This window comes from Aquarana catesbeiana, linkage group LG09, assembly GCF_042186555.1.
Source record: "Aquarana catesbeiana isolate 2022-GZ linkage group LG09, ASM4218655v1, whole genome shotgun sequence".
Lineage (NCBI taxonomy): Eukaryota > Metazoa > Chordata > Amphibia > Anura > Ranidae > Aquarana > Aquarana catesbeiana.
The window spans coordinates 233,982,582-234,001,457 of NC_133332.1; the positions used below are offsets into that span (position 1 = coordinate 233,982,582).

General features: G+C 43.4%; 1 protein-coding gene across 7 annotated transcripts in view; it reads left to right on the forward strand.

Annotated features, from left to right (window-relative positions):
- Positions 1-18,876, forward strand: part of TRAF2 (TNF receptor associated factor 2) — a 145,417-nt gene that overhangs the window by 56,485 nt on the left and 70,056 nt on the right. For all 7 annotated transcript variants that reach the window (XM_073599966.1, XM_073599962.1, XM_073599965.1 and 4 more), the window contains exon 2: positions 14,061-14,251. The gene's annotated coding sequence lies outside the window, so the exon portion shown is untranslated. The remainder of the gene's footprint in view (positions 1-14,060; positions 14,252-18,876) is intronic.

Sequence of the window (18,876 nt, forward strand, 5' to 3'; positions counted from 1 at the left end):
GGGCTGATCCCTGCACTTTGGAGGAACGGGTTCTCCTGGATCCACCTATGTACGGGCACAAAGAGTCCCCTAAAAGGCCATGGAGCTGTGGGCTATGAGAGAGCTAGAAGCTCAAGCGTCCATGTAGGTCGACTTCTGGTTACGCCCCCACATAACCATCTTTTATTTCTCAGGTTTTCTCCTGCATTGATACTATGTAAGAAATTAAAATGACAAGAAGCTATTTTAATTGGAGGTGCACATATGGCATCTTAGTGAATTGCATGGACATTTGGGAAGAATCTGTGACTTTTTTTTTTTCCTCTGGGTTCAAATGATGGACTGTATTTTTGGTCTTTTTTTTTATATTAGTCTCAAGGGCTGCAGAACACATCAGACACCAAACAAAACCATGAAACAATTCAGAGCTGGTGGTGGTAGGTTTTCCTCTATTTGGTCTTTTGTGTATTAAAACTAGTTGAATTTACCCAAGTGATGTATTTGCCCAGCATTAAAGTTGACCTGAACTCACCACTCTATATGGAGAGCGACCGGAGTTAAAAACATGTTGCAGCTATTTAATGGACCAGCGGTAAAGTCTTTCAGTCAGTTGCTAGCAGAGTTCCCCTTGCTACATAACCATTATTACATGTACTTGCAGCTGCGGAATGCCATGAGAATGCAGGGTAGAAGTTTTTTGTCCTGCATTTAGATGATTCTGATTTCCTCACCTCTGTTCACTACTTCAGATAAAAAGGGAATTATTTCCTGTATACTGTACATACCTGCCTGCTAGCACATATACAAGCCCCAGACCTATTACCCTGTAGGAAGAAATGGGAATTGGATATTGGCCCTGTAGATGGGAATATCTGGGAACAGATACTGGCGGCTGGTTTTGGTTTCAGCAGCCCAGAAACTGCCGCACATGTTTATCCTGCATCGGGTGTACAGAACTCCTCTACAGTTTTATAAGTGGGGTAGGAGAGACTCCCCCTTGTACCCGAAATGTCAACTGCACCAGGGTACTTTGATCCATATTCTATGGAAGTGCCCCAAATTGGTACGATATTGGCAGGAGGTGGTTGGGATCATTAATGATATCCATCAACTACAGTTATTTATTTGCTTGGTTGCCTCGAGGAGGAGCTGTATCCCCCTTGTACATATACAGCTTTAACTAGGCCATTTTATCTAGCCAGAAAATTGATATTTCATAATATTGGCTCTCCCCCTAGGCCCCTACACCTCACCAATGGATACAACAAGTGAATGCTATACTTGTTTAAAATGCATATCAACCCAGGAATGCGTCAGATAAATTCACCAAAATCTGGTCAGCGTGGCTAGAAAACCCTGGGGTAGTCCCTCAAATGGACTGCTCCCACGTATAGGAGAGGGGATAGTTGTGATCCCAGATACAGCTCTATGGGCCTGAGTGAGACGGGGGATGTCAGTGTGATGGATATGCATTGAGATGGGTGTCTATCTTGTCTGAGTTGCTCAGTTAGAGGACAGTACACACTTCGTAAGTTGATTTTTCTTTTTGCGTTTTCTTTTGTTGTTTGGCACTATGTTCCTTACCGCATTTACTGTGCAGAATATTTACCCTGATATAATGTATACACCCTGAATAATGGTACATTTTCTGTGATGTGAATACAATATTCCTATATTATTTTATTTTTTACACCCATAGTGTCAACATTGACAAGTTTGTACCCCTTTTGCAGTTTTTGCACAATAATAGTTATTTCTGACAAATTTTGAGTTCAGATAAACTTTTTTTTTTTTCTTTTTTTAACATTTGCTACCTTCTTGGGAACGTCTAAAAATACTTTATTGTGCCCAAACAGTGACTAAAGATTTACCTCTTGCCTTGAAAAATATCACTGCACCTCCTGTCATGTGACCGTGCCTAGTCACTCCTATTCTCTAGCTTGCTGTATACCTGCAGTGTGAGATTTTATTACAAAAACCGGGAGAAGCCCAAAGAAATTCATCAGAGAGGACAGGCCGGTGAATGCTAAATATCATTTATTGATTATCCAAAAACATATAGAAAACAATAATAATAGAAAGCTACACCCATCTCCAACACATAGTTAAAATGAGACCTAATGTCTAGATGAGACACAGGTGGCCACCATACCTAATTCACACACTTCAAACCCATCTCACACACAGGCACACATAAATCAATCCTTGAGTCAAATCTGGGAATGAGATCGTTCAAACATAAAAATTATGTAAATGGAAAATAAAAAAAATACTTTTCATGTAGCAGATATGTTGAAATGTTCGATTAAATACTCCCATGAGGATATGAAAAAAGTGCTTGTGCTTCTGGAGATAAATGGGAAATTCCTCGAGTGTATAAACTTGTGATACCGTGGTTCAAAACCCGCTTGGTAAAAGTCATAAGAGCACTGTTGGTGGGGATCAGAGACAGAGGGCAAATATGCATAAATGTGACTGGGCACAAGGAATATTACATAGTTACATAGATAGTTACATAGTAGGTGAGGTTGAAAAAAGACACACGTCCATCAAGTCCAACCTATGTGTGTGATTATGTGTCAGTATTACATTACATATCCCTGTATGTTGCGGTCATTCAGGTGATTATCTAATAGTTTCTTGAAGCTATCAATGCTCCCCGCTGAGACCACCGCCTGTGTAAGGGAATTCCACATCCTTGCCGCTCTTACAGTAAAGAACCCTCTACGTAGTTTAAGGTTAAACCTCTTTTCTTCTAATTGTAATGAGTGGCCATGAGTCTTATTAAACTCTCTTCTGCGAAAAAGTTTTATCCCTATTGTGGGGTCACCAGTACAGTATTTGTAAATTGAAATCATATCCCCTCTCAAGCGTCTCTTCTCCAGAGAGAATAAGTTCAGCGCTCGCAACCTTTCCTCATAACTAAGATCCTCCAGACCCTTTATTAGCTTTGTTGCCCTTCTTTGTACTCGCTCCATTTCCAGTACATCCTTCCTGAGGACTGGTGCCCAGAACTGGACAGCATACTCCAGGTGCGGCCGGACCAGAGTCTTGTAGAGTGGGAGAATTATCGTTTTATCTCTGGAGTTGGATACAAACGGGATGTGCTATTGGTGATACTTCCCTTCAAATAATTGGGGCAAGATACCGCTCACCGTTTGACGTCTTGTGTGTAGAGAGTCACAGCCTTAACGATCTAGTCTCCGTGTCGTTAACCCACCATCTTGCAGGCTGCATAAGAAGCCAAATACGGAATGTCAACTTGAAATAGTTCCACCCGGAAATGAGGTGGTAAAGATCCAAGGCTTCAGGGGTCACAGGGCTATGCAGAGAACCACGGACCGGAACACCATAGGTGACTCACGTCAAATGATGGTAGAGAGTGACAACTCAAGGTAAGGTGAATCAAGATATATGGTGGGAGTCCTCGCCACGGACACCGTGATGGCATTGTTCTTACGCGTTTCGCTTGAACTCAAGCTTCCTCAGAGCATGCACAATGGTTCAAAGTCCATGTTTAAATAGTCAGGTAATTAGGAGATAATCAACTACCATCAAGGACATCACCAAAGCGCTACAGCCTAATCAGGGCATCATTCATAAACAGTGCAGACACACAATAGTGTACAGGGACGATCCACAGTTAATACATACACATCTAGTTAAAAATACAAATTAAATTTAATAGACTAGGATGATAAGTTAGGAGTGTGGTGAGAAGGACAGCACCCATAATTAACTGGCCGCACACACCCCCTTAGTCATAAATCTGTAATCGTAATAACCACGGCATCCATATGCAGATAAAGTCAGCCAGGAGAAGTACAGTAACATTGTTTAGGATATACAGGGTCAGGTGAATCCCCCCGAGAACATAATGAGAGGAAAAGGAAAAAATATATAAATTATTGCTCTAGGAGGATGGATAAATTACACTCATTTTTCAACCCAAGGGGTTGCATGCTGTTTAAAGTAAAAATCCACATCTTCTCTTTTTGGTATAATATCCTGTCAAAATCCCCTCTGCGGGGTGGGAGGTTGAGTCTATAAATGCCTTTGCACTTAAGACCCTTCCAGAAGCACAAGCACTTTTTTTTTCATATCCTCATGGGAGTATTTAATCGAACATTTCAACATATCTGCTACATGAAAAGTGTTTTTTCAATTTTCCATTTACATAATTTTTATGTTTGAACAATCTCATTCCCAGATTTGACTCAAGGATTGATTTATGTGTGCCTGTGTGTGAGATGGGTATGAAGTGTGTGAATTAGGTATGGTGGCCACCTGTGTCTCATCTAGACGTTAGGTCTCATTTTAACTATGTGTTGGAGATGGGTGTCGCTTTCTGTTATTATTGCTTTCTTTATATGTTTTTGGATAATCAATAAATGATATTTAGCATTCACCGGCCTGTCCTCTCTGATGAATTTCTTTGGGCTTCTCCCGGTTTTTGTATGTATGTTTCTAAATTCAGAGAACTACCACCCCTAGGGGTTTTATCTACTATTTAATATACCTCAGGCTGACGGTGTAAGCAGATTTCTGAACCGGGTGGGCTAATTAAAGCCAATTTGCTAACCCCATCGGATGTGCGCTAAAATTGGATAAGCCTTAGATCTCCCCCTTTTTCTCTTTGGCTGCATTATAGTGTGAGATTTTATTGCATAGTTACATTGGACCACCTTGGACCAATTTAAGTTTGCAATGCCAAATCTATAGGACTGCTGTGGAAGTGAAGAATTGTTATAGTAATTGCTGTTACTACTAGTGATTGGTGTTGTCGCATGTCTTGCGCCAAGAAGCTGCCTCGCTGCTTGGTAATCACAGGTTGACACTCACTTAACAGACACCATTCACAGAATGCCTTAAATTTTTCTCAATGAATGCAGTGATTTGAGAGGGTAGTACCCAAGAAAGAAAAAAGAGAAAGGTCTGGTGTCCCCAGTAACACACTTCCATCCCTATAACATATAGTAAAACAAAGGATTTGCCCTGGGACTTTAAATGAAGTGGGTACCGTTTCCGCCAGTAAACATAACAGTAGTAAATACAGTATATGGTTTATTCAAGTAAAATTTTTACATGCATAGATAACACCAACAGTTGCCAAAAAATAGAATATATAAAACAAGAAATATTGGTACATGGATGTAATAGCAGTCATAGTACACAGGCATCATACTACCCGACTAGTTTCGCGAGATCCAGCTCGCTCTTCAGGGGTGGATGTGTGTAACATTGTACCTAAGATAAAAAAGTATATAGTTGGCAAAATGGCACAGTATTAGTTATAAAGGCACAGGGTAGGAGGGGTTATGGGTCTCCATACTCACCACTGAGCTTGATCATGGCTACAGGTGTGCGGCTCCAAGATAGCGGCAGCAGGTGCCTCACCAGGGAGCTGAGGGGGCGAAGTCAGATGGGACCCCACCAGGGGCCAAATGGCGAGCAGGCATGGCATAGGTGTAGTGATGTAACCCTAGAGACCTTGTTAGTTCATAAAGAGTGTAGGCTGTAAACATAAGTATGTTTGTCAGGCATCTAAAGTAATAAAGTAGAATCAATAAGTACTAGCATGAAGATATATATGCATGAAATGAGAGGCCTGGACCCAAAGATGGTAGGGAACATGAAGATGGTAGGAAACATAGGATAACATGTTAGGGATACATCACTACCCTACTATTACACAATCACAGTCCACCTCTTTCACTTCCTTTTCTTTTCTATCTTTGCACCTGTTAGTATCCCTCTGTTATCCTATGTTTCCTACCATCTTCATGTTCCCTACCATCTTTGGGTCCAGGCCTCTCATTTCATGCATATATATCTTCATGCTAGTACTTATTGATTCTAGGGGGAGAGTGTGTGTCACCTGGGTGGATCTTACAGTGATCAGTGGAGGATTGAGGTTTATTCAAGATCACCTGTTGATTATCTGAATCGCACCCTGAACTTGTCATCACTTCCCTTTATAAGGGTTTTCTTTTAGAGGACTTTTTTCTGATTTAAGACTGTCCATATATGTGTTGTTGGCCACAAGTTTTTGCTCAACACTAGCGCTGTCTAGTGGGATAACTTAGTCCATATGTTGATTATTTTATAACTTAGTCCATATGTTGATTATTTTATAACACTGTGTGTATATATATATATATATGTGTTTTCTTTGATTTGAGACAGCTGCTGCCCATTAGATTGTCTCTCTGCCTAGACAGACACAGGGGAGTTCAATCTGCTTTATGTTTAAATGTTATTTGCATATTGGTGTGTATGTATGAATATGCATTTTTGAATATTGATTTATTCCTTTTTTAATATTAATATATCTATATCTTGGGTCTGTTTGGGAATCTGGCGCTGAGCGGTGTTTGCAGGCCTGGTGAAACACTTTTATATACTTAGTAAAGTTAACCCAATTTTTTCGTATCATGTGAAAGATGTTACGCCAAGTAAATGGATACTGAACATGTCATGCTTTAAAATTGCGCACACTCGTGGAATGGCGACAGACTACAGTACTTAAAAATCTCCACTGGCGGTGCTTTAAACATTTTTAACCACTTCAGCCCCGGAAGATTTGGCTGCTCAATCACCAGGCCATTTTTTGCTATATGGCACTGCGTCACTTTAACTGACGATTGCGCGGTCATGCGATGCTGTACCAAACAAAATTGACGACTTTTTTCCCCACATATAGAGCTTTCTTTTGGTGGTATTTGATCACCTCTGCGGTTTTTATTTTTTGCGCTATAAACAAAAGAGCGACAATTTTGAAAAAAACACTATCTTTTACTTTTTGCTATAATAAATATCCCAATTTTTTTAAAACACATTTTTTTCCTCAGTTTAGGCCGATATGTATTCTACATATTTTTGGTAAAAAAAAAAATCCCAATAAGCGTATATTGATTGGCTTGCGCAAAAGTTATAGCGTCTACAAAATAGGGGATAGATTTATGGCATTTTTTTTTTATTTACTAGTAATGGTGGTGAGCAGCAATTTTTATCGGGACTACGATATTGCGGCAGATGGATCAGACACTTTTGAAATATTTTTTGGACCAGTGACAATTATACAGCGATCAGTGCTATAAAAATGCACTGATTACTGTATAAATGTCGCTGGCAGGGAAGGGGTTAACACTAGGGGGCGATCAAGGGTTTAACTTTGTTCCCTAGGTGTGTTCTAACTGTGGGGGGGGGGGGGGGGTTGGACTGACTAAGAGGAGAGGGATCGGTGTTCATACTTAGTATGAACACACGATCTCTCTCCTCTCCCCTGAGAGAACCGAGATTTTTGTGTTTACACACACAGATCCTGGTTCTCACTCTGTCACGAGCGATCGCAGGTGCCCGGCTGTCATCGTGCCCACCGGGCACTCGCATCAGCTCCATCGGCGACCCGCGGACGAGCCCCCCTAGGGGTCAAAAGGCGAAGCGATGTAAGGTAACAACGTTTCGCCCAGGGGAGCCAACCTGCCACAGTACAACTGGTGGCTGGTCGGAAAGGGGTTAACAGTTACCTGGAGAGTGTTACAGAGGGAGGTCTTGCACTAGAATTCTTGCTCTAGCGACCGTGGCGATACCTCGCATGTGGTTTGAGCACGGTTTACCTTTGCAGCTGCAGGCATCACCCCAGTACGATCACTTGAGCAAAATGACATAAAGGTACATGATTTTGCGGCAAGTGGTTAAACAATAGTCCATGAATATCCCAAAGGATCACTTGAGTGTCATGTGTATGATGGTAGAAATGGCCACTCAAGAGGAAATCCATGCAGTCTGAACCAAGTGAACAGCACAAAGCGCTCAAAATAAATCCCTCTGTAATCGGAATCACCAGCAATCCAATGAGACAAGATCCAAAGCTTCTCCTCCAAATGTTGCAAGATCACAGTGATGACATCATAAAATAACATCTTATGCCGCGTACACACAACCGGTTTTGCCGTCGGAATAAACTCCGAAGGTTTCTCCGACAGAACTCGGAATTCCATTCAAGCAGTCTTGCCTACACACGGTCAAGGAAGTTCAATAGCCAGTAGCCAATAGCTTCCGTCTCGTACTTGCTTCAGAGCATGCGTCGTTTTTGGTCCGTCGGAACAGCATACAGACGATCGGTTTTCCCTATAGGAATTGGTTCCGTCGGAAATATTTAGAACCTGTTCTATCTCTAGGTCCGTCAGAACTTTCGACAAAAGAAAAAAAAAAAGTCCAATGAGGCATAGACACTATTGGAATAGACGATGAAAAGCTTCTGTCTGACTTTTTCTGTCGGACATTCCGCTCATGTGTACGCGGCTTTATAGTCCCGGTTGACACTGGTACGATGCTGGAACCACCGTGATTGTTTAGGGATAGGTAGCCCCTAAGACCCGGTTCACACAGAGGCAGCACGACTTCCAGCGCAACTCTGTAAGGCGACCTGCACACGACTTCAGCGGCGGCTTGCAAAATGACTTCTGTATAGAAGTCAATGCAAGTCGCCCTGAAGTCGCCCTGAAGTCGCCCCGAAGTAGTACAGGAACCTTTTTCTAAGTCGGAGCGACTTGAGTCGTTCCTATTAGAACGGTTCCATAGTACAGAACTGATTGCGACTTGTCAGGCGGCTAAGTCGCCTGACAAGTCGCTCCTATGTGAATCGAGTCTAAATGTACCATCACTGATCTTGCATCTTGCATCTTGATCTTTAGAGGAGAAGCTTTGGATCTTTTCTCACTGGTGATTCCGATTACAGAGGGATTTATTTTGAGCACTTTGTGCTGTTCTCTTGGAGACACCATGGATTTCTGGTGAGTAGCCATTTTTTCTTGTCCAACACATGATGACACTCGAGTAATCCTTTGATATATTCATGGACTATTGGGTAATATTTGGACACTTTTTTCATTTGGATCGCTGCACGATTTGTATGATTTGTAAGTTAGTTTCTACACAAGTTAAGGCCAAAAATTATCCAAAGGTGTATATGTGCAGCATACAATATATATAGTTTATGGCACATATAAACCTGCAGAGTTTGACATATTTGGATGTATGTACCTTGGTGCTTGTGTAGGCTGGATTAGTGAAGAATTTTAAAAAATGTCCCGTGTTTTCTAAATATTCTTATTTTTAGTACCACTGTAAAAAATGGGCAGCTATTTTTAATGCAATACAATATAAGCTCGAAATTTAAAAGGTACTTTTTGCAAGTGGTATTTGTAAAAATCCCCCACATCTGCGTTGAAACTGAAACTTGTATGCATCACTGCCTTTTTTTTTCCTTGCAAATAAAGGGTATCTATGTATAAATGAACAAAGTGCTGCTCCGTCTGCACTGCTGGCGCTCTGAAAATATTTCCACTTCTGGGAGTCAGTGGTGGTCTCTGTTATTGATTAGGAGCCTCCTTTGTGATAAGTTATCTTGATGGGTTTCCTGTAACCTGAAAGAGAATCTGTCATGACTAGGCTTATGCAAGCATATGAATATTCATTCTTAGACTGTTTGAACTTAGCAGGCTTCAGTATGATTTTACATTTGTCTTATTTAAATGTACTGAGGTCACCTAAAGACTGATAGTTACTTCTGTTTACTTGTGTACACCGACATTTGTATTTGATTTCCTCCACATGTAAAGCTGTCCTTACCTATGGTAATTGTATAGATGTTCAAATGCCGCATGAAAATTTTTTTAATCGCTGTAATTACCTTTATATTGTACTTTATTGTGGCACTTCCTGTCTCTCCTCCCATGGGAGTAGGCGTGTTTATTGCCTTTCCTTGGCGCCGCACTGTCTCCTGGGAGCTTAGTGTCAGGCTTCCCAAGATTCAGTGTGGAAACAATGATCATGCTTGTGAACAAGCTGTGAATGAACAGCATTCACCGCATCCAGGAAATCAATGCTTGTGGGCTTCACATGCCCACAAGCAAGATGGAAACAGCCAGCATCACATTTTTTAAGTTATTCTTCAGTACGAAAACAGACAGAGGCGGAAATATTACACCCAAACTGTGAGTATTATTTTGGGGTTAGCAAAGTGTCTCAATTACCAAAAAAGAGTGGTAGTCGGACTCCCGCTTGAACATAATGCTGTGCTCCTCTATTGACTTGTGTGCGGAGCTGCAATAAATGATCGATGAGACCTACGGGTGGATTTTGTTTTATGTGTAGACATTTTTCATATTGCAGTTATTGTATTGGGAGCATTCAATGACTGCATGTCATGCCCAAGAAAATAACGTGTGGCACCCTAGAGCTTTTGTGGCTCCTACTCTAAGGCAGGCCATAGACTATGCAAATTTCTTTCCACCGGTTGCAGGATAGAAATATGCACAATTCTCCCATCAGCACAGGCAGTGAAAGGGAATCCCTTCTGCCGAGTAATTGTCTTCTCCGGGAGGGTCCGCTCCTGCCTGGAGAAGACTGTGATTATCGCTAGCAGCTATAGCAGCCACTCGGGCAGGCTGGTTGTACCCAAATTGATCGATCAACTTGGTACATTCAGCCTGCTCATTAATGGTTCCATTCTCGGCCGTTTCCTGCTGATGCGAGATTTGAACCCCGTCTATGGCTGGCCTTAGGGCTTGTTAACACCAAAACATGTTGGTGGGGGAAGGCACGTTCAGTGTGCATTTCTTGCACTGCAGATGAATGCACTGCCCTTGTTGCATGCGGGTGCCAATTAGTTGTTAATGGCACCCCAAATACATATTGCAAATGCAGTGTGTTTGCGGCTACCAGATCACATGGTATTGCATTACCATGCATTTTGGTGCTGCATGTTTAGAAAAAGTAGTGCTTGCCTCCAATGGAATGGGCTGTCAAAACCGCATGGAAATGTGTGTGAACTGGCCCCTTGCCTTACTCCTAAGGCTGTCCATAGAATGTAGAGGACCTTTAAAGCTGGTCATGCACTGTGTGAATGTTGGCCAGTTCTTTATGAACAGGAACAAATTTGCTTTATGACTCTGTCAACCACCTCCTGCCTGACATCCTTTGAAAATCAAATGATCAGGCGCAGCCTTTGCTGACACTTCAGTTTGAAAATGCTCCTTGTTTGGCTGTCATGCAGACCCTTTTTCTTCAGTACTTAGAAACACTGACCTGGATTATGTATGCAGGTAAGGAATTCTGTCTTTGTTGATCTGCATACCTGATGCCAGTAAATCAGAAGGCAGTAATGCTCTACGATCAGCACGATAATCAGTCAGTATTGCAAGATTTTCCCATGACATTCGAAGTAAGAGAGCGTGGTCTGTGACACGTCATCTGAGGAAATAAGTGGGCGGTTATCTCAAGTGAAATCGTACATTTGTAGCGTGACGTCTTATAAAGGCTAATAGGATTTACCATAGTAGAATTTTTTTTTGTATATTTAGCCTAAAATGTTAACGAGACCTAAATTCCTGGCCACTATGAGATGTTAGATGACAAATGTCTTATTCTCAGAGTGGGCTTTAGTGTTTTTACACAGCCTCTTAAATGTTATAGTAGTTTGTAGGATTTTTTTTTTTTTATCAGCATTCGTGCCATAGTCACGGTTTCTTTATTAGTGTACATTAGGACTGTCCTATTCTAAACTATAGACAAGTAGCATCATTTTCTGGTTTATACTTTTGCCTGGACTCCATTAAGTCAGCACTTTCTTGCATGCCTTTTGTCAGCCACAGCATTTAATATATTGAGGTCAGCTGAGTAGATAGCAAAAAAATTAGCGACTTCCTTTCATCAGCACTCTTGAACAGGGGTAGGCAACCTGCAATAAAAAGACTGCATGAAGAACGCACAGTGGGGGTTATTTACGAAAGGCAAATCTGCTTTGCACTGCAAGTACACTTGGAAGTGCGGTCGCTCTAAATCTGAGGGGTAGATCTGAAATGAGTGGAAGCTCTGCTGATTTTATCATCCAATTATGTACAAGCTAAAATGCTGTTTACATCACCCCACAGTAGCGTCCTCCGCCCCACTTCCTCCCACCCTTCACATCATCTCCCCCCTCCCTGCAGTAATTGGTACAGTAATGTACTCAGCGCCTCTCCCCCACCCCCTCCCCAAAAGTGTCCTCTGGACCTCCACCACACAGCAGTGTGTAGGTCGTGCAGCTGAGTGGAAGGCAGAACAGTACTGGATGGAGGGCGGGAGCTTCCAGTTACCTTTTCATATTAACAAAGTGGTGATTGGTTGCTAGGAGCAAGGTTAGCAACCAATCATCTGCTGGTTAATGTGAAAAGTTAACTGAGGCAGCTTCCCTCTCCCACCCTCCACCCAGCACTGTGCTGCATCCTACTATCTGCTCTGCAGTGAAGATGAGAGCGTTGGAGGCTGAGGCGAAGGACCGGCAAAGCAGGAATAATGTGTTCTCCATCGGCTGCCCACAATCGATGAGTTGCCGCCTCCGGCCCAAGCTTTCTTTTCTAATTTTGGATATTATACATTGCCTTTTCCTCCGATACATTGCCATCAGGACAGAGAGGGAATATTCCACTGGGGACAAGAAGTAATAAATGTGCAGCACAGTGAAATCTTTTTTACTTTTACAGGACAATATCTGGGTTTTCAGGCATTTGCTGAACACAAAGTGGATTTATAGTCTTTGCGGCTACTGAGGAACATATTTAACCACTTCAGTACCCGGCCATAGTAATATGACGTCCACAGATGGGATCTCCCATCCTGGGTGGACGTCATATGACGGCCTGGGATTCCTGGCCGTCTAGGGGGCGCGTGCCCGCCGCGTTGCTTGGGACCCGGTGCGTGTGCCCGGCGGCCACGATGTCCGCCGGGCACCCGCGATTGCCTGTTGGCCAGACCGTGGATCTGTGTGTGTAAACACACAGATCCACGTCCTGTCAGTTGTGAGGAGACCGATCTGTGTTCCCAGTACAGCGGAACTCTGATCGCTCTCCTCCCCTTGTACGTCCCCGCCCCCTACAGTTAGAAACCCTCCGTTAGGAAACATATTTAACCCCTTGTGTCCCCCTAGTGGTTAACACCTTCACTGCCTGTCACATTTACACAGTAATCAATGCAATTTTATAGCATTGATCACTGTATAAATGTGAATGGTCCCAAAAATGTGTCAAAAGTGTCCGATGTGTCCGCCATAATGTCGCAGTCACGAAAAAAAATCGCGATTGCCGCTATTACTAGTAAACAAAATAAAATAAAATATTTTTTTTTTTAAAAAATGCCATAAATCTATCCCGTATTTTGTAGACGCTATAACTTTTGCGCAAACCAATCAATATACGCTTATTGCGATATTTTTGGTAAAAAAAAAAAAAAAAAAATGTAGAAGAATACGTATTGGCCGAAACTGAGGAAAAAATTTGTTTTTTTTTTAAAAAATTGGGATATTTATTATAGCAAAAAGTAAAAAATATTGTGTTTTTTTTTCAAAATTGTCGCTCTTCTTTTGTTTATAGCGCAAAAAATAAAAACCGCAGAGGTGATCAAATACCACCAAAAGAAAGCTCTATTTGTGGGGAAAAAAGGACGTCAATTTTTTTTGGGTACAATGTCGCACGACCGCGCAATTGTCGTTTAAAATGCGACAGCGCTGAAAACTAAAAATTTGGCCTGGGAAGGAAGGGGGTGAAAATGCCCGGTATTGAACCGGTTAACGGAGATTTTTTGTGCCTAGAGTTCAGCAGGAAGGGCCATGGTGATGTCGCCTCCTCACTCCCTGTCTGCTGATTGGACAATGAAAGAGCTATCAACTCTGCCCAATCTGTGCCCTCCTGTCAGCATGTTCCCTATCGGCACAAGTGAATAAGCAGAGTGAATGGCTCCCAGTGCTGTCAACACATTCTGAGTGCTGCTATGCAGGGGATACAGGTGGCCGATATCCATGTGGATTCACAAACTTGTGCTATTTGGGTGTAAAATACATTACACTTGTAAGCTTCTGAAACCCTGAGAATCACCTTGGTCCCTGGGATTCATAACGTTTATAAAAATAAACCCGCTGAAATTCTTTTTTGTTATTGGAAAATACCACAAAACATTCCATTTCGATGACTAGAACATTCTACACATTTGTTTTAGTATCACTGTGACTTACAGGAGTTCGTTTTTTGTTTTCATTGTAGGTTCTGTGTTTTTACAAAGAGGAAAAAGCGACACACTTGTGGAGTTAATCAAATATCTATATTTCACATGGATTACCGAAGACTGTTGTTTGTTGGACATCTAGCTTTGGATAAAAAGGGTATAAAGGAAGATATGAAGACGCTTGTTGGATAACACATTGAAAGGACTTGGAATAACACTTCAAACTCAGGTAAGCTTTGGTTGTAGTGTTAACTGAATATGACCGTTGGTGCCGGTTCACACTGGGGTGACCTGTCAGGTGACTTAGCTGCTTGACAAGTCGCAGTGCAATGGAACCGTTCTATAGGGTGCGACTGAAGTTGCTTCAACTTAGAAAAAGGTTCCTGTACTACTTGGGGGCAACTTTGGAGCGGCTTTCATTGAGTTCTATTAAAGAAGTAGTTTGCTAGCCGTGCGGAGGTCATGCTGTGAGTGGCGGCTTCAGAGTCGGACGACTTTGAAGCCGCCCCAGTGTGAACCGGCACTTAAAGGGTCAGCGAACCTGCATGTTTGCCCCCATAGCAAGCACTTGCAGGAGCCAGGACGAGCTCTATCCACTGTCAGCACTCTAACAGCAGCTGTGGATGTACCGTGTACATACCCCCCCTCCCCTCTACTAAGCCTGAGTGGCGCATGCACCCTTTCCAGGTCACAGAAGAGGAGGGGCCAAGATTGCCAACAGGGGACCCAAGAAGGGGAGGTTCAGGGTAGAGCTGCAGAATTAATCTTTAAGAATCGAGATTGTGATTCTTTCCCCCTCGCGATCTTAATAAAACATTTTCCCAATACTATGCAGAGTTCTCTGCTCAAGCCGACAGCTGTCAAAAAAAAAAAAGTCTGCCAAGTTTCAAAACATCCCTAAGCTGCTGAGCTAACTATAAACATTGTAACGTTTTGTTCTTTAGATCAAAGGAATGAACTTCATTCTGTAAATGAGGGAAGTTTAATCACTTAAAGCGGAGTTCCACACAAAAATGAAACTTCCGCTTTTCGGAACCCTCCCCCCTCTGGTGTCACATTTGGCACCTTTCAGGGGGGTGCAGATACCTGTCTAAGACAAGTATTTGCATCCACTTCCGGCATAGACTTCCACGGGAGTCTATGCCTCTTCCTGTCCCTCCGCGCTGTCTCCTGGGAAACACACAGCTCCCAGGAGAGAATGGGGACCAGTTACGATGCACAGTGCGACTCGCGCATGCGCAGTAGGGAACCGGAAAGTGTAGCCGCAACGCTTCACTTCCTGATTCCCTCACCTAGGATGGCGGCGGAGGCTGCCGAGAATCGAGCGGTTTATCGGCGTTGGCTGCCGACATCGCTGGACCCTGGGACAGGTAAGTGGCCATGTATTAAAAGTTTGTAGCTGCTGGCTTTTAATATTTTTTTTTTTTTAGGTTGATGTAGGTGGACTCCCTCTTTAAAGACTAAGCCCGGGTTCACACATATGCGAATTAGATGTGCGTTTCCCTGCATCTAATTCGCATAGCAGGAGAATGTGACTGACTCCCTATGGAGCCGGTTTACATATCTCCGGGGCGGCTGCGGAGCGCACTGCACAAAAACGCTTTGCATCTTTGGCTCCGTTTCAGGGCCGAATTCAGGCATAGAATCGGCCCTGATTCGTCCCTGGAACAGGGACGCACAGCGCTCCTGTGCGATCTGCAGCCCGTTTATAGTGTGAACCCGGGCTAAACCTTTTTTTGACACTTGTTGGTTTCAAGTTAAAATCATAATTTTTTGCTAGAAAATTACTTAGAACCCCCAAACATTATATATATGCCCGGGGGCGCGCATCGCAGCGATCGTTGTTGCGGTGTGTCAGTCTGACACACCACAACTCCGATCTAGGTAAAGAGTCTCCGTCATGTGATCGGCTGTGTCCAATCACGGTTGATCGTGATGTAAACAGGAAGAGACGGTGATCGGCTTTTCCTCACTCGCGTCTGTCAGACGTGGGTAGAGAGACGATCGGCCGCTCCTCTGACAAGGGGGGTCTGTGCTGATCAATTATCAGCGCAGCCCCCCCCCACCCCATGGATGCCCACACTGGACCACCAGGGATGTCACCACCAGGTATGCCACCCTAGATCACCAGGGATGCCAATCGGTGCCCATCAATGCAACCTCATCAGTGCCACCTCATCAGTGCCACCTCATTGGTGCCACCTCATCGGTTCCCATCAGTGCCGCCTTATCAGTGCCCGTCAGTGCAGCCCCATCAGTGCCATCAGTAAAGGAGAAAACGTATTTATTTACAAAGTTTTGTAACTGAAACAAAAGAAAAACCTTTTTTTTTTTTTTTTTTCAAAAATTTCGTTTTTTTTTTTTTTTTTGTTTGGCAGAAAATAAAAATCCCAAAGGTGATCAAATACCATCAAAAGAAAGCTCTATTGGGAACAAAATGATAAAAACTTAGTTTGGGTACAGTGTAGCATGACTGCGCAATTGTCATTCAGAGTGCGACAGCGTTGAAAGCTGAAAATTGGTCTGGGCAGGAAGGCGTATACGTGCCCTGTATTGAAGTGGTTAAAAACCAATGACTCCTCAGCTATCGGCAGGTTCCTCAAAATTTGCACTCACCAGATATATAATATACGCCTTTTAGGTGGGTCTTTCACCTTAAGTCACTCAAGATCGGGATCTTCAACCAGTCTCAGTATCATAGAATACTTTTACAGTGAGGGATGTTCACACTCCAACCTTCTTCCAGGTGTTTAAAGTGGTACTCTCATGGCAGCAAAACATTGACAGGAATACCAATCTTTCTCCACTGTATCCAAAACGTAAAAAAATAATTTGCGTTAAAGAGACCCTAATTCTGAGCTTATGCGACCTCTAGAACATAAAACCATAATATGTTTTTTATGGTCTAGGGGTCGCATAAGCTCAGAGTTGGTGTCTCTTTAACCCAAATTTTATTTATTTTTTTTTTAATTTTGGATACAGTGGAGAAAGAATTCCCGTCAATGTTTTGCTATTGACGGGAATTGAGACTTTGCTATTTTTATGTTATAGTAGCAGCTCACGTGTTCATATATGCCAATTTAATTAAATTTCCATGAGCACCGGATTAGTGATTAATTTACTTCTAGGTCATTGCAACAACTAAAAATGTTGAAAAAAAAAAAACCCGCGTGGGATCCCCCCACCCCAATGCTTACCAGGCTCTTTGGGTCTGGTATGAAATTTAAGCCACCCACAGCAAAATTTTTTAAAAAAACAGCCTGGGGTCCCCCCCAAAATCTATACTTAGACCCTTATCTGAGCATGCAGCCCGGCAGGTCAGGAAAGGGGGGGGCGGGAGACAGACAATCAAGCGCTCCCCTCCTAAACCCACATATATTCCTGCCATGTTTTCTTCATATATGTCAGGGCTGGGCTCAGCCCTTCCTTCTCTTAGCTGGCCGCTCAGCTGTTGGCTAATTGCCAGCTCCTTTCTGTCCACAGTGACTCAGCTGTTGATGATCTGCTCATCATTCCTGCCTACTTAAAGCCGTCCAGCTCACTTCATCTCTGCCTTCGCCTTTGATCACATCTCAGAGACTTTCTTCTGCGTTCCTGTTGAAGACTTGCTCGGCTGACGTCCCTTCCTTCTGGCTCCTGATCCTGCTTGCTGTACTTCTACGTTGATCTTTGGCTCTCTGACATTGGCATTGGCTGACTACCCGATCTGGTTACTGAACTCTGGCTATGTATTGACTACGCTTACTCTGTTTACATTTTTATTATTATTAAACAAGTGTGATTAACTGTACTTCTGTCTCGGTCTGATTCATGGTTTCTGAGAGTAGGCGAAGGCCATGAATTCAGAAGATGCAGTCAGTCCACTTGTTGGTAATTTTTCCAGATTGGATGACCAGGATCACCGCGTGGATCAGTTTTCCTTGGCGTTACAAACGCTCCTGAGTCGCACGGCTCACCTGGAATCTTCCACTATGGCTGCTCCGGTACAACCTGTGTTGCAGGCCATCCCTGCTGCTGCGCCAGTCTCTGTGCAGGCACCCGCCTCGAGTATTACCTCTATAAGAGGCATGTCTGGTTCCGCTCTGCTTCCCCAGTGATTTGGGGTCGATCCAGTTCCATGCAGAGGGTTTCTCAACCAGGTTGGGTTATACTTTGAGATGCTGCCCCAGGCGTTTCCCACGGACAGAAGCAAAGTGGGTTTCATGATATCTTTTGCTTTCTGAGAGCGCCTTGGCTTGGGCAAACCCTCTATGGGAGACGCAAAAACCCGTGGTCCTGAGTTGCCCAGAATTTGTGGCTTCCTTCAAAAGGGTATTTAACGTTCCCGCACGCTCTGCTTCTGCTGCCAAGAGCCTCATGTCCATCAAACCGAGTATGAGAACTGTTGCCGATTACGCCATTGAATTCTGTACTCTGGCAGCAGAGGTTGCTTGGAACAATGAGGCCCTTGTGGCTGCCTTCTCTTATGGTCTCTCTGATAACATCAAGGATGAGATAGCAGCCCGAGATATACCCACTGAGCTGGAGAGGTTGATCACATTTGCCATCCTCATTGACTCCAGACTCAGAGAAAGACTCTCTTTTAAGGAGCGCTGGCGCAAGCCTCCTGTACATTTGTCTCTGAGCTTTGCAGTCCCACCCTTGCCTCCCTCACCTCCCATTCCTCCTGGTACCGAGTCGGTCAGTGAAGATGAACCCATGCGCATGGGCTTCACGCATCTCTCTGCAGATGAGAGAGCCTTTAGGAGGAGGAAGAGATTGTGCCTTTATTGTGGCCAGGCAGGTCTCTTGTCCTACCCCTCCAGAGAACGCCTGAACCTTGAGGTCCTGTCAGGGACAGACCTTAGGTGGTGT